The 17557-nt window shown below is 35.2% G+C and overlaps 4 non-coding genes across 4 annotated transcripts; all 4 read right to left on the reverse strand.

Moving 5' to 3' along the window:
• Positions 1 to 3147: 3147 nt before the first annotated feature.
• On the reverse strand, positions 3148 to 3221 carry TRNAN-GUU (transfer RNA asparagine (anticodon GUU)). The gene has a single exon. It is a non-coding gene; the product is annotated as a tRNA-Asn (tRNA).
• A 5509-nt stretch (positions 3222 to 8730) lies between these two features.
• TRNAN-GUU (transfer RNA asparagine (anticodon GUU)) lies at positions 8731 to 8804 on the reverse strand. Its single transcript has one exon. It is a non-coding gene; the product is annotated as a tRNA-Asn (tRNA).
• An 858-nt stretch (positions 8805 to 9662) lies between these two features.
• TRNAN-GUU (transfer RNA asparagine (anticodon GUU)) lies at positions 9663 to 9736 on the reverse strand. The gene has a single exon. It is a non-coding gene; the product is annotated as a tRNA-Asn (tRNA).
• A 1767-nt stretch (positions 9737 to 11503) lies between these two features.
• Positions 11504 to 11577, reverse strand: TRNAN-GUU (transfer RNA asparagine (anticodon GUU)). The gene has a single exon. It is a non-coding gene; the product is annotated as a tRNA-Asn (tRNA).
• Positions 11578 to 17557: the final 5980 nt, after the last annotated feature.

A 17557-nucleotide genomic window follows, 5' to 3' on the forward strand; every position in this document is an offset into this window, starting at 1 on the left:
AATAAGACAATGATTTTGTAAGAAAAATCTTCAAACTTCAAAAAGTTTTTCTTAATTCCTTACCTTTGTACTGATAAGATAAGACCTGGTTTTAACATAACACAGGCTTTCACTTAAAAATGCTGCTAGGTTGCATTCTGCTGATTAGATATCACCAGGAACAACATTAACCTTCAGGTATTTTCTAATTGTTGAATAAATTGGCTTAAATCAAATTAAACTCACTTTAGAGATAATTGTTTCAGAGAAAGTCTTGAACCCTACCATAAAATAGGTAGTTAGACATGTTGACTTCTCTACCTAAAATTCCCCAAAATTTGACTAATAGAAGATTCTCGTCCCTGGGTGGTATTGAACCACCAACTTTCTGGTTAACAGCCGAACACGCTAACCAATTGCGCCACAGAGACCCTATATGAGACATAAACAAACAACTGCAAAGAAAGATTGATCTGGAAAGTTTCCTTGCCAAAGTTTATAAAGTCTCTAATCTGGACAGTTATTTTAGGATTTTTCGACAATTAAAAGGAACACATTGCCATGTTCTTGAGATGAATCAACCCTTCTTGAGTTCTAAGCACTTCCATGAGCAGCAGAGTGGCGCAGCGGAAGCTTGCTGGGCCCATATCCCAGAGGTCGATGGATCGAAACCATCCTCTGCTATGTGCTATTTTCATTTATCAAATCTAAAATTGGGATTGCTATTTTGACTTTTTTGGTCTTTGCTTGTAGTAGAAAATCCATAATCATCTTAACTCATTTAATTCGTATTTTGACAGAAGTGCTGTAGCAAAAAATGCACATAATGTCTTTACTTTACCCTATTACTTCTATGGTTATTGAGAAAAACAAACTACATTGACTCCAGAAGAGCAAATCAGGTGTTCTAACAAGTAAATTATCAAAATCATCTTTCCAGCTTACACTTTGGTGATGCAAAAAGACAATGATTTTGTAAGAAAAATCTTCAAACTTCAAAAAGTTTTTCTTAATTCCTTACCTTTGTACTGATAAGATAACACCGGGTTATAACATAACACAGGCTTTCACTTAAAAATGCTGCTAGGTTGCATTCTGCTGATTAGATATCACCAGGAACAACATTAACCTTCAGGTATTTTCTAATTGTTGAATAAATTGGCTTAAATCAAATTAAACTCACTTTAGAGATAATTGTTTCAGAGAAAGTCTTGAACACTACCATAAAATAGGTAGTTAGACATGTTGACTTCTCTACCTAAAATTCCCCAAAATTTGACTAATAGAAGATTCTCGTCCCTGGGTGGTATTGAACCACCAACTTTCCGGTTAACAGCCGAACACGCTAACCAATTGCGCCACAGAGACCCTATATGAGACATAAACAAACAACTGCAAAGAAAGATTGATCTGGAAAGTTTCATTGCCAAAGTTTATAAAGTCTCTAATCTGGACAGTTATTTTAGGATTTTTCGTTAATTAAATGGAACACATTGCCATGTTCTTGTGATGAATCAACCCTTCTTGAGTTCTAAGCACTTCCATGAGCAGCAGAGTGGCGCAGCAGAAGCGTGCTGGGCCCATAACCCAGAGGTCGATGGATCAAAACCATCCTCTGCTATGTGCTATTTTGATTTATCAAATCTAAACTTGGGATTGCTATTTTGACTTTTTTGGTCTTTGCTTATAGTAGAAAATCCATTATCATCTTAACTCATTTTAATCATATTTTGACAGAAGTGCTGTAGCAAAAAATCCACTTAATGTCTTTACTTTACCCTATTACTTCTATGGTTATTGAGAAAAACAAACTACATTGACTCCAGAAGAGCAAATCAGGTGTTCTAACAAGTAATTTATCAAAATCATCTTTCCAGCTTACACTTTGGTGATGCAATAAGACAATGATTTTGTAAGAAAAATCTTCAAACTTCAAAAAGTTTTTCTTAATTCCGTACCTTTGTACTGATAAGATAAGACCTGGTTTTAACATAACACAGGCTTTCACTTAAAAATGCTGCTAGGTTGCATTCTGCTGATTAGATATCACCAGGAACAACATTAACCTTAAGGTATTTTGTAAATGTTGAATAAATTGGCTTAAATCAAATTAAACTCACTTTAGAGATAATTGTTTCAGAGAAAGTCTTGAACCCTACCATAAAAAAGGTAGTTTGACATGTTGACTTCTCTACCTAAAATTCCCCAAAATTTGACTAATAGAAGATTCTCGTCCCTGGGTGGTATTGAACCACCAACTTTCCGGTTAACAGCCGAACACGCTAACCAATTGCGCCACAGAGACCCTATATGAGACATAAACAAACAACTGCAAAGAAAGATTGATCTGGAAAGTTTCCTTGCCAAAGTTTATAAAGTCTCTAATCTGGACAGTTATTTTAGGATTTTTCGTTAATTAAATGGAACACATTGCCATGTTCTTGTGATGAATCAACCCTTCTTGAGTTCTAAGCACTTCCATGAGCAGCAGAGTGGCGCAGCAGAAGCATGCTGTGCCCATAACCCAGAGGTCGATGGATCAAAACCATCCTCTGCTATGTGCTATTTTGATTTATCAAATCTAAAATTGGGATTGCTATTTTGACTTTTTTGGTCTTTGCTTTTAGTAGAAAATCCATTATCATCTTAACTCATTTTAATCATATTTTGACAGAAGTGCTGTAGCAAAAAATCCACTTAATGTCTTTACTTTACCCTATTACTTCTATGGTTATTGAGAAAAACAAACTACATTGACTCCAGAAGAGCAAATCAGGTGTTCTAACAAGTAATTTATCAAAATCATCTTTCCAGCTTACACTTTGGTGATGCAATAAGACAATGATTTTGTAAGAAAAATCTTCAAACTTCAAAAAGTTTTTCTTAATTCCTTACCTTTGTACTGATAAGATAAGACCTGGTTTTAACATAACACAGGCTTTCACTTAAAAATGCTGCTAGGTTGCATTCTGCTGATTACATATCACCAGGAACAACATTAACCTTCAGGTATTTTGTAAATGTTGAATAAATTGGCTTAAATCAAATTAAACTCACTTTAGAGATAATTGTTTCAGAGAAAGTCTTGAACCCTACCATAAAAAAGGTAGTTTGACATGTTGACTTCTCTACCTAAAATTCCCCAAAATTTGACTAATAGAAGATTCTCGTCCCTGGGTGGGATTGAACCACCAACCTTCCGGTTAACAGCCGAACGCGCTAACCAATTGCGCCACAGAGGCCCTATGTGATACATAAACAAACAACACCTAAGAAAGATTGATCTGGAAAGTTTCCTTGCCAAAGTTTATAAAGTCTCTAATCTGGACAGTTATTTTAGGATTTTTCGTTATTTAAAAGGAACACATTGCCATGTTCTTGAGATGAATCAACCCTCCTTGAGTTCTTAGCACTTCCATGAGCAGCAGAGTGGCGCAGCGGAAGCGTGCTGGGCCCATAACCCAGAGGTCGATGGATCGAAACTCTGCTATGTGCTGTTTTCATTTATCAAATCTAAAATTGGGATTGCTATTTTGACTTTTTTGGTCTTTGCTTATAGTAGAAAATCCATTATCATCTTAACTCATTTAAATCATATTTTGACAGAAGTGCTGTAGCAAAAAATCCACATAATGTCTTTACTTTACCCTATTACTTCTATGGTTATTGAGAAAAACAAACTACATTGACTAGAGAAGAGCAAATCAGGTGTTCAAACAAGTAATTTATCAAAATCATCTTTCCAGTTTACACTTTGGTGATGCAATAAGACAATGATTTTGTAAGAAAAATCTTCAAACTTCAAAAAGTTTTTCTTAATTCCTTACCTTTGTACTGATAAGATAAGACCTGGTTATAACATAACACAGGCTTTCACTTAAAAATGCTGCTAGGTTGCATTCTGCTGATTAGATATCACCAGGAACAACATTAACCTTCAGGTATTTTCTAATTGTTGAATAAATTGGCTTAAATCAAATTAAACTCACTTTAGAGATAATTGTTTCAGAGAAAGTCTTGAACCCTACCATAAAATAGGTAGTTAGACATGTTGACTTCTCTACCTAAAATTCCCCAAAATTTGACTAATAGAAGATTCTCGTCCCTGGGTGGGATTGAACCACCAACCTTCCGGTAAACAGCCGAACGTGCTAACCAATTGCGCCACAGAGACCCTATATGAGACATAAACAAACAACTGCAAAGAAAGATTGTCTCTAATCTGGACAGTTATTTTAGGATTTTTCGTTAATTAAATGGAACACATTGCCATGTTCTTGTGATGAATCAACCCTTCTTGAGTTCTAAGCACTTCCATGAGCAGCAGAGTGGCGCAGCAGAAGCGTGCTGGGCCCATAACCCAGAGGTCGATGGATCAAAACCATCCTCTGCTATGTGCTATTTTGATTTATCAAATCTAAAATTGGGATTGCTATTTTGACTTTTTTGGTCTTTGCTTTTAGTAGAAAATCCATTATCATCTTAACTCATTTTAATCATATTTTGACAGAAGTGCTGTAGCAAAAAATCCACTTAATGTCTTTACTTTACCCTATTACTTCTATGGTTATTGAGAAAAACAAACTACATTGACTCCAGAAGAGCAAATCAGGTGTTCTAACAAGTAATTTATCAAAATCATCTTTCCAGCTTACACTTTGGTGATGCAATAAGACAATGATTTTGTAAGAAAAATCTTCAAACTTCAAAAAGTTTTTCTTAATTCCTTACCTTTGTACTTATAAGATAACACCTGGTTATAACATAACACAGGCTTTCACTTAAAAATGCTGCTAGGTTGCATTCTGCTGATTAGATATCACCAGGAACAACATTAACCTTCAGGTATTTTGTAAATGTTGAATAAATTGGCTTAAATCAAATTAAACTCACTTTAGAGATAATTGTTTCAGATAAATTCTTGAACCCTTCCTTAAAATAGGTAGTTTGACATGTTGACTTCTCTACCTAAAAATCCCCAAAACTTGATTAATAGAATATTCTCGTCCCTGGGTGGGATTGAACCACCAACATTCCAGTTAACAGCCGAACGCGCTAACCAATTGCGCCACAGAAACCCTATATGAGACATAAACAAACAGCAGCTAAGAAACATTGATCTGGAACGTTTCCTTGCCAAAGTTTATAAAGTCTCTAATCTGGATAGTTATTTTAGGATTTTTCGTTAATTAAAAGGAACACATTGCCATGTTCTTGTGATGAATCAACCCTTCTTGAGTTCTAAGCACTTCCATGAGCAGCAGAGTGGCACAGCGGAAGTGTGCTGGGCCCATAACCCAGAGGTCGATGGATCGAAACCATCCTCTGCTATGTACTATTTTCATTTATCAAATCTAAAAATGGGATTGCTATTTTGACTTTTTTGGTCTTTGCTTTTAGTAGAAAATCCATTATCATCTTAACTCATTTTAATCATATTTTGACAGAAGTGCTGTAGCAAAAAATCCACTTAATGTCTTTACTTTACCCTATTACTTCTATGGTTATTGAGAAAAACAAACTACATTGACTCCAGAAGAGCAAATCAGGTGTTCTAACAAGTAATTTATCAAAATCATCTTTCCAGCTTACACTTTGGTGATGCAATAAGACAATGATTTTGTAAGAAAAATCTTCAAACTTCAAAAAGTTTTTCTTAATTCCTTACCTTTGTACTGATAAGATAAGACCTGGTTTTAACATAACACAGGCTTTCACTTAAAAATGCTGCTAGGTTGCATTCTGCTGATTAGATATCACCAGGAACAACATTAACCTTCAGGTATTTTCTAATTGTTGAATAAATTGGCTTAAATCAAATTAAACTCACTTTAGAGATAATTGTTTCAGAGAAAGTCTTGAACCCTACCATAAAATAGGTAGTTAGACATGTTGACTTCTCTACCTAAAATTCCCCAAAATTTGACTAATAGAAGATTCTCGTCCCTGGGTGGTATTGAACCACCAACTTTCTGGTTAACAGCCGAACACGCTAACCAATTGCGCCACAGAGACCCTATATGAGACATAAACAAACAACTGCAAAGAAAGATTGATCTGGAAAGTTTCCTTGCCAAAGTTTATAAAGTCTCTAATCTGGACAGTTATTTTAGGATTTTTCGACAATTAAAAGGAACACATTGCCATGTTCTTGAGATGAATCAACCCTTCTTGAGTTCTAAGCACTTCCATGAGCAGCAGAGTGGCGCAGCGGAAGCTTGCTGGGCCCATAACCCAGAGGTCGATGGATCGAAACCATCCTCTGCTATGTGCTATTTTCATTTATCAAATCTAAAATTGGGATTGCTATTTTGACTTTTTTGGTCTTTGCATGTAGTAGAAAATCCATAATCATCTTAACTCATTTAATTCGTATTTTGACAGAAGTGCTGTAGCAAAAAATGCACATAATGTCTTTACTTTACCCTATTACTTCTATGGTTATTGAGAAAAACAAACTACATTGACTCCAGAAGAGCAAATCAGGTGTTCTAACAAGTAAATTATCAAAATCATCTTTCCAGCTTACACTTTGGTGATGCAAAAAGACAATGATTTTGTAAGAAAAATCTTCAAACTTCAAAAAGTTTTTCTTAATTCCTTACCTTTGTACTGATAAGATAACACCGGGTTATAACATAACACAGGCTTTCACTTAAAAATGCTGCTAGGTTGCATTCTGCTGATTAGATATCACCAGGAACAACATTAACCTTCAGGTATTTTCTAATTGTTGAATAAATTGGCTTAAATCAAATTAAACTCACTTTAGAGATAATTGTTTCAGAGAAAGTCTTGAACACTACCATAAAATAGGTAGTTAGACATGTTGACTTCTCTACCTAAAATTCCCCAAAATTTGACTAATAGAAGATTCTCGTCCCTGGGTGGTATTGAACCACCAACTTTCCGGTTAACAGCCGAACACGCTAACCAATTGCGCCACAGAGACCCTATATGAGACATAAACAAACAACTGCAAAGAAAGATTGATCTGGAAAGTTTCCTTGCCAAAGTTTATAAAGTCTCTAATCTGGACAGTTATTTTAGGATTTTTCGTTAATTAAATGGAACACATTGCCATGTTCTTGTGATGAATCAACCCTTCTTGAGTTCTAAGCACTTCCATGAGCAGCAGAGTGGCGCAGCAGAAGCGTGCTGGGCCCATAACCCAGAGGTCGATGGATCAAAACCGTCCTCTGCTATGTGCTATTTTGATTTATCAAATCTAAAATTGGATTGCTATTTTGACTTTTTTGGTCTTTGCTTTTAGTAGAAAATCCATTATCATCTTAACTCATTTTAATCATATTTTGACAGAAGTGCTGTAGCAAAAAATCCACTTAATGTCTTTACTTTACCCTATTACTTCTATGGTTATTGAGAAAAACAAACTACATTGACTCCAGAAGAGCAAATCAGGTGTTCTAACAAGTAATTTATCAAAATCATCTTTCCAGCTTACACTTTGGTGATGCAATAAGACAATGATTTTGTAAGAAAAATCTTCAAACTTCAAAAAGTTTTTCTTAATTCCTTACCTTTGTACTGATAAGATAAGACCTGTTTTTAACATAACACAGGCTTTCACTTAAAAATGCTGCTAGGTTGCATTCTGCTGATTAGATATCACCAGGAACAACATTAACCTTAAGGTATTTTGTAAATGTTGAATAAATTGGCTTAAATCAAATTAAACTCACTTTAGAGATAATTGTTTCAGAGAAAGTCTTGAACCCTACCATAAAAAAGGTAGTTTGACATGTTGACTTCTCTACCTAAAATTCCCCAAAATTTGACTAATAGAAGATTCTCGTCCCTGGGTGGTATTGAACCACCAACTTTCCGGTTAACAGCCGAACACGCTAACCAATTGCGCCACAGAGACCCTATATGAGACATAAACAAACAACTGCAAAGAAAGATTGATCTGGAAAGTTTCCTTGCCAAAGTTTATAAAGTCTCTAATCTGGACAGTTATTTTAGGATTTTTCGTTAATTAAATGGAACACATTGCCATGTTCTTGTGATGAATCAACCCTTCTTGAGTTCTAAGCACTTCCATGAGCAGCAGAGTGGCGCAGCAGAAGCATGCTGTGCCCATAACCCAGAGGTCGATGGATCAAAACCATCCTCTGCTATGTGCTATTTTGATTTATCAAATCTAAAATTGGGATTGCTATTTTGACTTTTTTGGTCTTTGCTTTTAGTAGAAAATCCATTATCATCTTAACTCATTTTAATCATATTTTGACAGAAGTGCTGTAGCAAAAAATCCACTTAATGTCTTTACTTTACCCTATTACTTCTATGGTTATTGAGAAAAACAAACTACATTGACTCCAGAAGAGCAAATCAGGTGTTCTAACAAGTAATTTATCAAAATCATCTTTCCAGCTTACACTTTGGTGATGCAATAAGACAATGATTTTGTAAGAAAAATCTTCAAACTTCAAAAAGTTTTTCTTAATTCCTTACCTTTGTACTGATAAGATAAGACCTGGTTTTAACATAACACAGGCTTTCACTTAAAAATGCTGCTAGGTTGCATTCTGCTGATTACATATCACCAGGAACAACATTAACCTTCAGGTATTTTGTAAATGTTGAATAAATTGGCTTAAATCAAATTAAACTCACTTTAGAGATAATTGTTTCAGAGAAAGTCTTGAACCCTACCATAAAAAAGGTAGTTTGACATGTTGACTTCTCTACCTAAAATTCCCCAAAATTTGACTAATAGAAGATTCTCGTCCCTGGGTGGGATTGAACCACCAACCTTCCGGTTAACAGCCGAACGCGCTAACCAATTGCGCCACAGAGACCCTATGTGATACATAAACAAACAACACCTAAGAAAGATTGATCTGGAAAGTTTCCTTGCCAAAGTTTATAAAGTCTCTAATCTGGACAGTTATTTTAGGATTTTTCGTTATTTAAAAGGAACACATTGCCATGTTCTTGAGATGAATCAACCCTCCTTGAGTTCTTAGCACTTCCATGAGCAGCAGAGTGGCGCAGCGGAAGCGTGCTGGGCCCATAACCCAGAGGTCGATGGATCGAAACTCTGCTATGTGCTGTTTTCATTTATCAAATCTAAAATTGGGATTGCTATTTTGACTTTTTTGGTCTTTGCTTATAGTAGAAAATCCATTATCATCTTAACTCATTTAAATCATATTTTGACAGAAGTGCTGTAGCAAAAAATCCACATAATGTCTTTACTTTACCCTATTACTTCTATGGTTATTGAGAAAAACAAACTACATTGACTAGAGAAGAGCAAATCAGGTGTTCAAACAAGTAATTTATCAAAATCATCTTTCCAGTTTACACTTTGGTGATGCAATAAGACAATGATTTTGTAAGAAAAATCTTCAAACTTCAAAAAGTTTTTCTTAATTCCTTACCTTTGTACTGATAAGATAACACCTGGTTATAACATAACACAGGCTTTCACTTAAAAATGCTGCTAGGTTGCATTCTGCTGATTAGATATCACCAGGAACAACATTAACCTTCAGGTATTTTCTAATTGTTGAATAAATTGGCTTAAATCAAATTAAACTCACTTTAGAGATAATTGTTTCAGAGAAAGTCTTGAACCCTACCATAAAATAGGTAGTTAGACATGTTGACTTCTCTACCTAAAATTCCCCAAAATTTGACTAATAGAAGATTCTCGTCCCTGGGTGGGATTGAACCACCAACCTTCCGGTAAACAGCCGAACGCGCTAACCAATTGCGCCACAGAGACCCTATATGAGACATAAACAAACAACTGCAAAGAAAGATTGTCTCTAATCTGGACAGTTATTTTAGGATTTTTCGTTAATTAAATGGAACACATTGCCATGTTCTTGTGATGAATCAACCCTTCTTGAGTTCTAAGCACTTCCATGAGCAGCAGAGTGGCGCAGCAGAAGCGTGCTGGGCCCATAACCCAGAGGTCGATGGATCAAAACCATCCTCTGCTATGTGCTATTTTGATTTATCAAATCTAAAATTGGGATTGCTATTTTGACTTTTTTGGTCTTTGCTTTTAGTAGAAAATCCATTATCATCTTAACTCATTTTAATCATATTTTGACAGAAGTGCTGTAGCAAAAAATCCACTTAATGTCTTTACTTTACCCTATTACTTCTATGGTTATTGAGAAAAACAAACTACATTGACTCCAGAAGAGCAAATCAGGTGTTCTAACAAGTAATTTATCAAAATCATCTTTCCAGCTTACACTTTGGTGATGCAATAAGACAATGATTTTGTAAGAAAAATCTTCAAACTTCAAAAAGTTTTTCTTAATTCCTTACCTTTGTACTGATAAGATAAGACCTGTTTTTAACATAACACAGGCTTTCACTTAAAAATGCTGCTAGGTTGCATTCTGCTGATTAGATATCACCAGGAACAACATTAACCTTAAGGTATTTTGTAAATGTTGAATAAATTGGCTTAAATCAAATTAAACTCACTTTAGAGATAATTGTTTCAGAGAAAGTCTTGAACCCTACCATAAAAAAGGTAGTTTGACATGTTGACTTCTCTACCTAAAATTCCCCAAAATTTGACTAATAGAAGATTCTCGTCCCTGGGTGGTATTGAACCACCAACTTTCCGGTTAACAGCCGAACACGCTAACCAATTGCGCCACAGAGACCCTATATGAGACATAAACAAACAACTGCAAAGAAAGATTGATCTGGAAAGTTTCCTTGCCAAAGTTTATAAAGTCTCTAATCTGGACAGTTATTTTAGGATTTTTCGTTAATTAAATGGAACACATTGCCATGTTCTTGTGATGAATCAACCCTTCTTGAGTTCTAAGCACTTCCATGAGCAGCAGAGTGGCGCAGCAGAAGCATGCTGTGCCCATAACCCAGAGGTCGATGGATCAAAACCATCCTCTGCTATGTGCTATTTTGATTTATCAAATCTAAAATTGGGATTGCTATTTTGACTTTTTTGGTCTTTGCTTTTAGTAGAAAATCCATTATCATCTTAACTCATTTTAATCATATTTTGACAGAAGTGCTGTAGCAAAAAATCCACTTAATGTCTTTACTTTACCCTATTACTTCTATGGTTATTGAGAAAAACAAACTACATTGACTCCAGAAGAGCAAATCAGGTGTTCTAACAAGTAATTTATCAAAATCATCTTTCCAGCTTACACTTTGGTGATGCAATAAGACAATGATTTTGTAAGAAAAATCTTCAAACTTCAAAAAGTTTTTCTTAATTCCTTACCTTTGTACTGATAAGATAAGACCTGGTTTTAACATAACACAGGCTTTCACTTAAAAATGCTGCTAGGTTGCATTCTGCTGATTACATATCACCAGGAACAACATTAACCTTCAGGTATTTTGTAAATGTTGAATAAATTGGCTTAAATCAAATTAAACTCACTTTAGAGATAATTGTTTCAGAGAAAGTCTTGAACCCTACCATAAAAAAGGTAGTTTGACATGTTGACTTCTCTACCTAAAATTCCCCAAAATTTGACTAATAGAAGATTCTCGTCCCTGGGTGGGATTGAACCACCAACCTTCCGGTTAACAGCCGAACGCGCTAACCAATTGCGCCACAGAGACCCTAAGTGATACATAAACAAACAACACCTAAGAAAGATTGATCTGGAAAGTTTCCTTGCCAAAGTTTATAAAGTCTCTAATCTGGACAGTTATTTTAGGATTTTTCGTTATTTAAAAGGAACACATTGCCATGTTCTTGAGATGAATCAACCCTCCTTGAGTTCTTAGCACTTCCATGAGCAGCAGAGTGGCGCAGCGGAAGCGTGCTGGGCCCATAACCCAGAGGTCGATGGATCGAAACTCTGCTATGTGCTGTTTTCATTTATCAAATCTAAAATTGGGATTGCTATTTTGACTTTTTTGGTCTTTGCTTATAGTAGAAAATCCATTATCATCTTAACTCATTTAAATCATATTTTGACAGAAGTGCTGTAGCAAAAAATCCACATAATGTCTTTACTTTACCCTATTACTTCTATGGTTATTGAGAAAAACAAACTACATTGACTAGAGAAGAGCAAATCAGGTGTTCAAACAAGTAATTTATCAAAATCATCTTTCCAGTTTACACTTTGGTGATGCAATAAGACAATGATTTTGTAAGAAAAATCTTCAAACTTCAAAAAGTTTTTCTTAATTCCTTACCTTTGTACTGATAAGATAACACCTGGTTATAACATAACACAGGCTTTCACTTAAAAATGCTGCTAGGTTGCATTCTGCTGATTAGATATCACCAGGAACAACATTAACCTTCAGGTATTTTCTAATTGTTGAATAAATTGGCTTAAATCAAATTAAACTCACTTTAGAGATAATTGTTTCAGAGAAAGTCTTGAACCCTACCATAAAATAGGTAGTTAGACATGTTGACTTCTCTACCTAAAATTCCCCAAAATTTGACTAATAGAAGATTCTCGTCCCTGGGTGGGATTGAACCACCAACCTTCCGGTAAACAGCCGAACGCGCTAACCAATTGTGCCACAGAGACCCTATATGAGACATAAACAAACAACTGCAAAGAAAGATTGATCTGGAAAGTTTCCTTGCCAAAGTTTATAAAGTCTCTAATCTGGACAGTTATTTTAGGATTTTTCGTTATTTAAAAGGAACACATTGCCATGTTCTTAAGATGAATCAACCCTTCTTGAGTTCTAAGCACTTCCATGAGCAGCAGAGTGGCGCAACGGAAGCTTGCTGGGCCCATAACCCGGAGGTCGATGGATTGAAACCATCCTCTGCTATGTGCTATTTTGATTTATCAAATCTAAAATTGGGATTGCTATTTTGACTTTTTTGGTCTTTGCTTTTAGTAGAAAATCCATTATCATCTTAACTCATTTTAATCATATTTTAACAGAAGTGCTGTAGCAAAAAATCCACTTAATGTCTTTACTTTACCCTATTACTTCTATGGTTATTGAGAAAAACAAACTACATTGACTCCAGAAGAGCAAATCAGGTGTTCTAACAAGTAATTTATCAAAATCATCTTTCCAGCTTACACTTTGGTGATGCAATAAGACAATGATTTTGTAAGAAAAATCTTCAAACTTCAAAAAGTTTTTCTTAATTCCTTACCTTTGTACTGATAAGATAAGACCTGGTTTTAACATAACACAGGCTTTCACTTAAAAATGCTGCTAGGTTGCATTCTGCTGATTAGATATCACCAGGAACAACATTAACCTTCAGGTATTTTCTAAATGTTGAATAAATTGGCTTAAATCAAATTAAACTCACTTTAGAGATAATTGTTTCAGAGAAATTCTTGAACCCTACCATAAAAAAGGTAGTTTGACATGTTGACTTCTCTACCTAAAATTCCCCAAAATTTGACTAATAGAAGATTCTCGTCCCTGGGTGGGATTGAACCACCACCCTTCCGGTTAACAGCCGAATGTGCTAACCAATTGTGCCACAGAGACCCTATGTGATACATGCCAAAGTTTATAAAGTCTCTAATCTGGACAGTTATTTTCGGATTTTTTGTTATTTAAAAGGAACACATTGCCATGTTCTTGAGATGAATCAACCCTTCTTGAGTTCTAAGCACTTCCATGAGCAGCAGAGTGGCACAGCGGAAGTGTGCTGGGCCCATAACCCAGAGGTCGATGGATCGAAACTCTGCTATGTGCTGTTTTCATTTATCAAATCTAAAATTGGGATTGCTATTTTGACTTTTTTGGTCTTTGCTTATAGTAGAAAATCCATTATCATCTTAACTCATTTAAATCATATTTTGACAGAAGTGCTGTAGCAAAAAATCCACATAATGTCTTTACTTTACCCTATTACTTCTATGGTTATTGAGAAAAACAAACTACATTGACTCCAGAAGAGCAAATCAGGTGTTCTAACAAGTAATTTATCAAAATTATCTTTCCAGCTTACACTTTGGTGATGCAAAAAGACAATGATTTTGTAAGAAAAATCTTCAAACTTCAAAAAGTTTTTCTTAATTCCTTACCTTTGTACTGATAAGATAACACCTGGTTATAACATAACACAGGCTTTCACTTAAAAATGCTGCTAGGTTGCATTCTGCTGATTAGATATCACCAGGAACAACATTAACCTTCAGGTATTTTCTAATTGTTGAATAAATTGGCTTAAATCAAATTAAACTCACTTTAGAGATAATTGTTTCAGAGAAAGTCTTGAACCCTACCATAAAATAGGTAGTTAGACATGTTGACTTCTCTACCTAAAATTCCCCAAAATTTGACTAATAGAAGATTCTCGTCCCTGGGTGGTATTGAACCACCAACTTTCTGGTTAACAGCCGAACACGCTAACCAATTGCGCCACAGAGACCCTATATGAGACATAAACAAACAACTGCAAAGAAAGATTGATCTGGAAAGTTTCCTTGCCAAAGTTTATAAAGTCTCTAATCTGGACAGTTATTTTAGGATTTTTCGTTAATTAAAAGGAACACATTGCCATGTTCTTGAGATGAATCAACCCTTCTTGAGTTCTAAGCACTTCCATGAGCAGCAGAGTGGCGCAGCGGAAGCTTGCTGGGCCCATAACCCAGAGGTCGATGGATCGAAACCATCCTCTGCTATGTGCTATTTTCATTTATCAAATCTAAAATTGGGATTGCTATTTTGACTTTTTTGGTCTTTGCTTGTAGTAGAAAATCCATAATCATCTTAACTCATTTAATTCGTATTTTGACAGAAGTGCTGTAGCAAAAAATGCACATAATGTCTTTACTTTACCCTATTACTTCTATGGTTATTGAGAAAAACAAACTACATTGACTCCAGAAGAGCAAATCAGGTGTTCTAACAAGTAAATTATCAAAATCATCTTTCCAGCTTACACTTTGGTGATGCAAAAAGACAATGATTTTGTAAGAAAAATCTTCAAACTTCAAAAAGTTTTTCTTAATTCCTTACCTTTGTACTGATAAGATAACACCGGGTTATAACATAACACAGGCTTTCACTTAAAAATGCTGCTAGGTTGCATTCTGCTGATTAGATATCACCAGGAACAACATTAACCTTCAGGTATTTTCTAATTGTTGAATAAATTGGCTTAAATCAAATTAAACTCACTTTAGAGATAATTGTTTCAGAGAAAGTCTTGAACACTACCATAAAATAGGTAGTTAGACATGTTGACTTCTCTACCTAAAATTCCCCAAAATTTGACTAATAGAAGATTCTCGTCCCTGGGTGGTATTGAACCACCAACTTTCCGGTTAACAGCCGAACACGCTAACCAATTGCGCCACAGAGACCCTATATGAGACATAAACAAACAGCAGCTAAGAAACATTGATCTGGAACGTTTCCTTGCCAAAGTTTATAAAGTCTCTAATCTGGACAGTTATTTTCGGATTTTTTGTTATTTAAAAGGAACACATTGCCATGTTCTTGAGATGAATCAACCCTTCTTGAGTTCTAAGCACTTCCATGAGCAGCAGAGTGGCACAGCGGAAGTGTGCTGGGCCCATAACCCAGAGGTCGATGGATCGAAACTCTGCTATGTGCTGTTTTCATTTATCAAATCTAAAATTGGGATTGCTATTTTGACTTTTTTGGTCTTTGCTTATAGTAGAAAATCCATTATCATCTTAACTCATTTAAATCATATTTTGACAGAAGTGCTGTAGCAAAAAATCCACATAATGTCTTTACTTTACCCTATTACTTCTATGGTTATTGAGAAAAACAAACTACATTGACTCCAGAAGAGCAAATCAGGTGTTCTAACAAGTAATTTATCAAAATTATCTTTCCAGCTTACACTTTGGTGATGCAAAAAGACAATGATTTTGTAAGAAAAATCTTCAAACTTCAAAAAGTTTTTCTTAATTCCTTACCTTTGTACTGATAAGATAACACCTGGTTATAACATAACACAGGCTTTCACTTAAAAATGCTGCTAGGTTGCATTCTGCTGATTAGATATCACCAGGAACAACATTAACCTTCAGGTATTTTCTAATTGTTGAATAAATTGGCTTAAATCAAATTAAACTCACTTTAGAGATAATTGTTTCAGAGAAAGTCTTGAACCCTACCATAAAATAGGTAGTTAGACATGTTGACTTCTCTACCTAAAATTCCCCAAAATTTGACTAATAGAAGATTCTCGTCCCTGGGTGGTATTGAACCACCAACTTTCTGGTTAACAGCCGAACACGCTAACCAATTGCGCCACAGAGACCCTATATGAGACATAAACAAACAACTGCAAAGAAAGATTGATCTGGAAAGTTTCCTTGCCAAAGTTTATAAAGTCTCTAATCTGGACAGTTATTTTAGGATTTTTCGTTAATTAAAAGGAACACATTGCCATGTTCTTGAGATGAATCAACCCTTCTTGAGTTCTAAGCACTTCCATGAGCAGCAGAGTGGCGCAGCGGAAGCTTGCTGGGCCCATAACCCAGAGGTCGATGGATCGAAACCATCCTCTGCTATGTGCTATTTTCATTTATCAAATCTAAAATTGGGATTGCTATTTTGACTTTTTTGGTCTTTGCTTGTAGTAGAAAATCCATAATCATCTTAACTCATTTAATTCGTATTTTGACAGAAGTGCTGTAGCAAAAAATGCACATAATGTCTTTACTTTACCCTATTACTTCTATGGTTATTGAGAAAAACAAACTACATTGACTCCAGAAGAGCAAATCAGGTGTTCTAACAAGTAAATTATCAAAATCATCTTTCCAGCTTACACTTTGGTGATGCAAAAAGACAATGATTTTGTAAGAAAAATCTTCAAACTTCAAAAAGTTTTTCTTAATTCCTTACCTTTGTACTGATAAGATAACACCGGGTTATAACATAACACAGGCTTTCACTTAAAAATGCTGCTAGGTTGCATTCTGCTGATTAGATATCACCAGGAACAACATTAACCTTCAGGTATTTTCTAATTGTTGAATAAATTGGCTTAAATCAAATTAAACTCACTTTAGAGATAATTGTTTCAGAGAAAGTCTTGAACACTACCATAAAATAGGTAGTTAGACATGTTGACTTCTCTACCTAAAATTCCCCAAAATTTGACTAATAGAAGATTCTCGTCCCTGGGTGGTATTGAACCACCAACTTTCCGGTTAACAGCCGAACACGCTAACCAATTGCGCCACAGAGACCCTATATGAGACATAAACAAACAGCAGCTAAGAAACATTGATCTGGAACGTTTCCTTGCCAAAGTTTATAAAGTCTCTAATCTGGATAGTTATTTTAGGATTTTTCATTAATTAAAAGGAACACATTGCCATGTTCTTGTGATGAATCAACCCTTCTTGAGTTCTAAGCACTTCCATGAGCAGCAGAGTGGCACAGCGGAAGTGTGCTGGGCCCATAACCCAGAGGTCGATGGATCGAAACCATCCTCTGCTATGTGCTATTTTCATTTATCAAATCTAAAAATGGGATTGCTATTTTGACTTTTTTGGTCTTTGCTTTTAGTAGAAAATCCATTATCATCTTAACTCATTTTAATCATATTTTGACAGAAGTGCTGTAGCAAAAAATCCACTTAATGTCTTTACTTTACCCTATT

Source organism: Taudactylus pleione, unplaced genomic scaffold (assembly GCF_031769625.1).
Source record: "Taudactylus pleione unplaced genomic scaffold, aTauple2 ptg000134l, whole genome shotgun sequence".
Taxonomy (NCBI): Eukaryota; Metazoa; Chordata; class Amphibia; order Anura; family Myobatrachidae; genus Taudactylus; species Taudactylus pleione.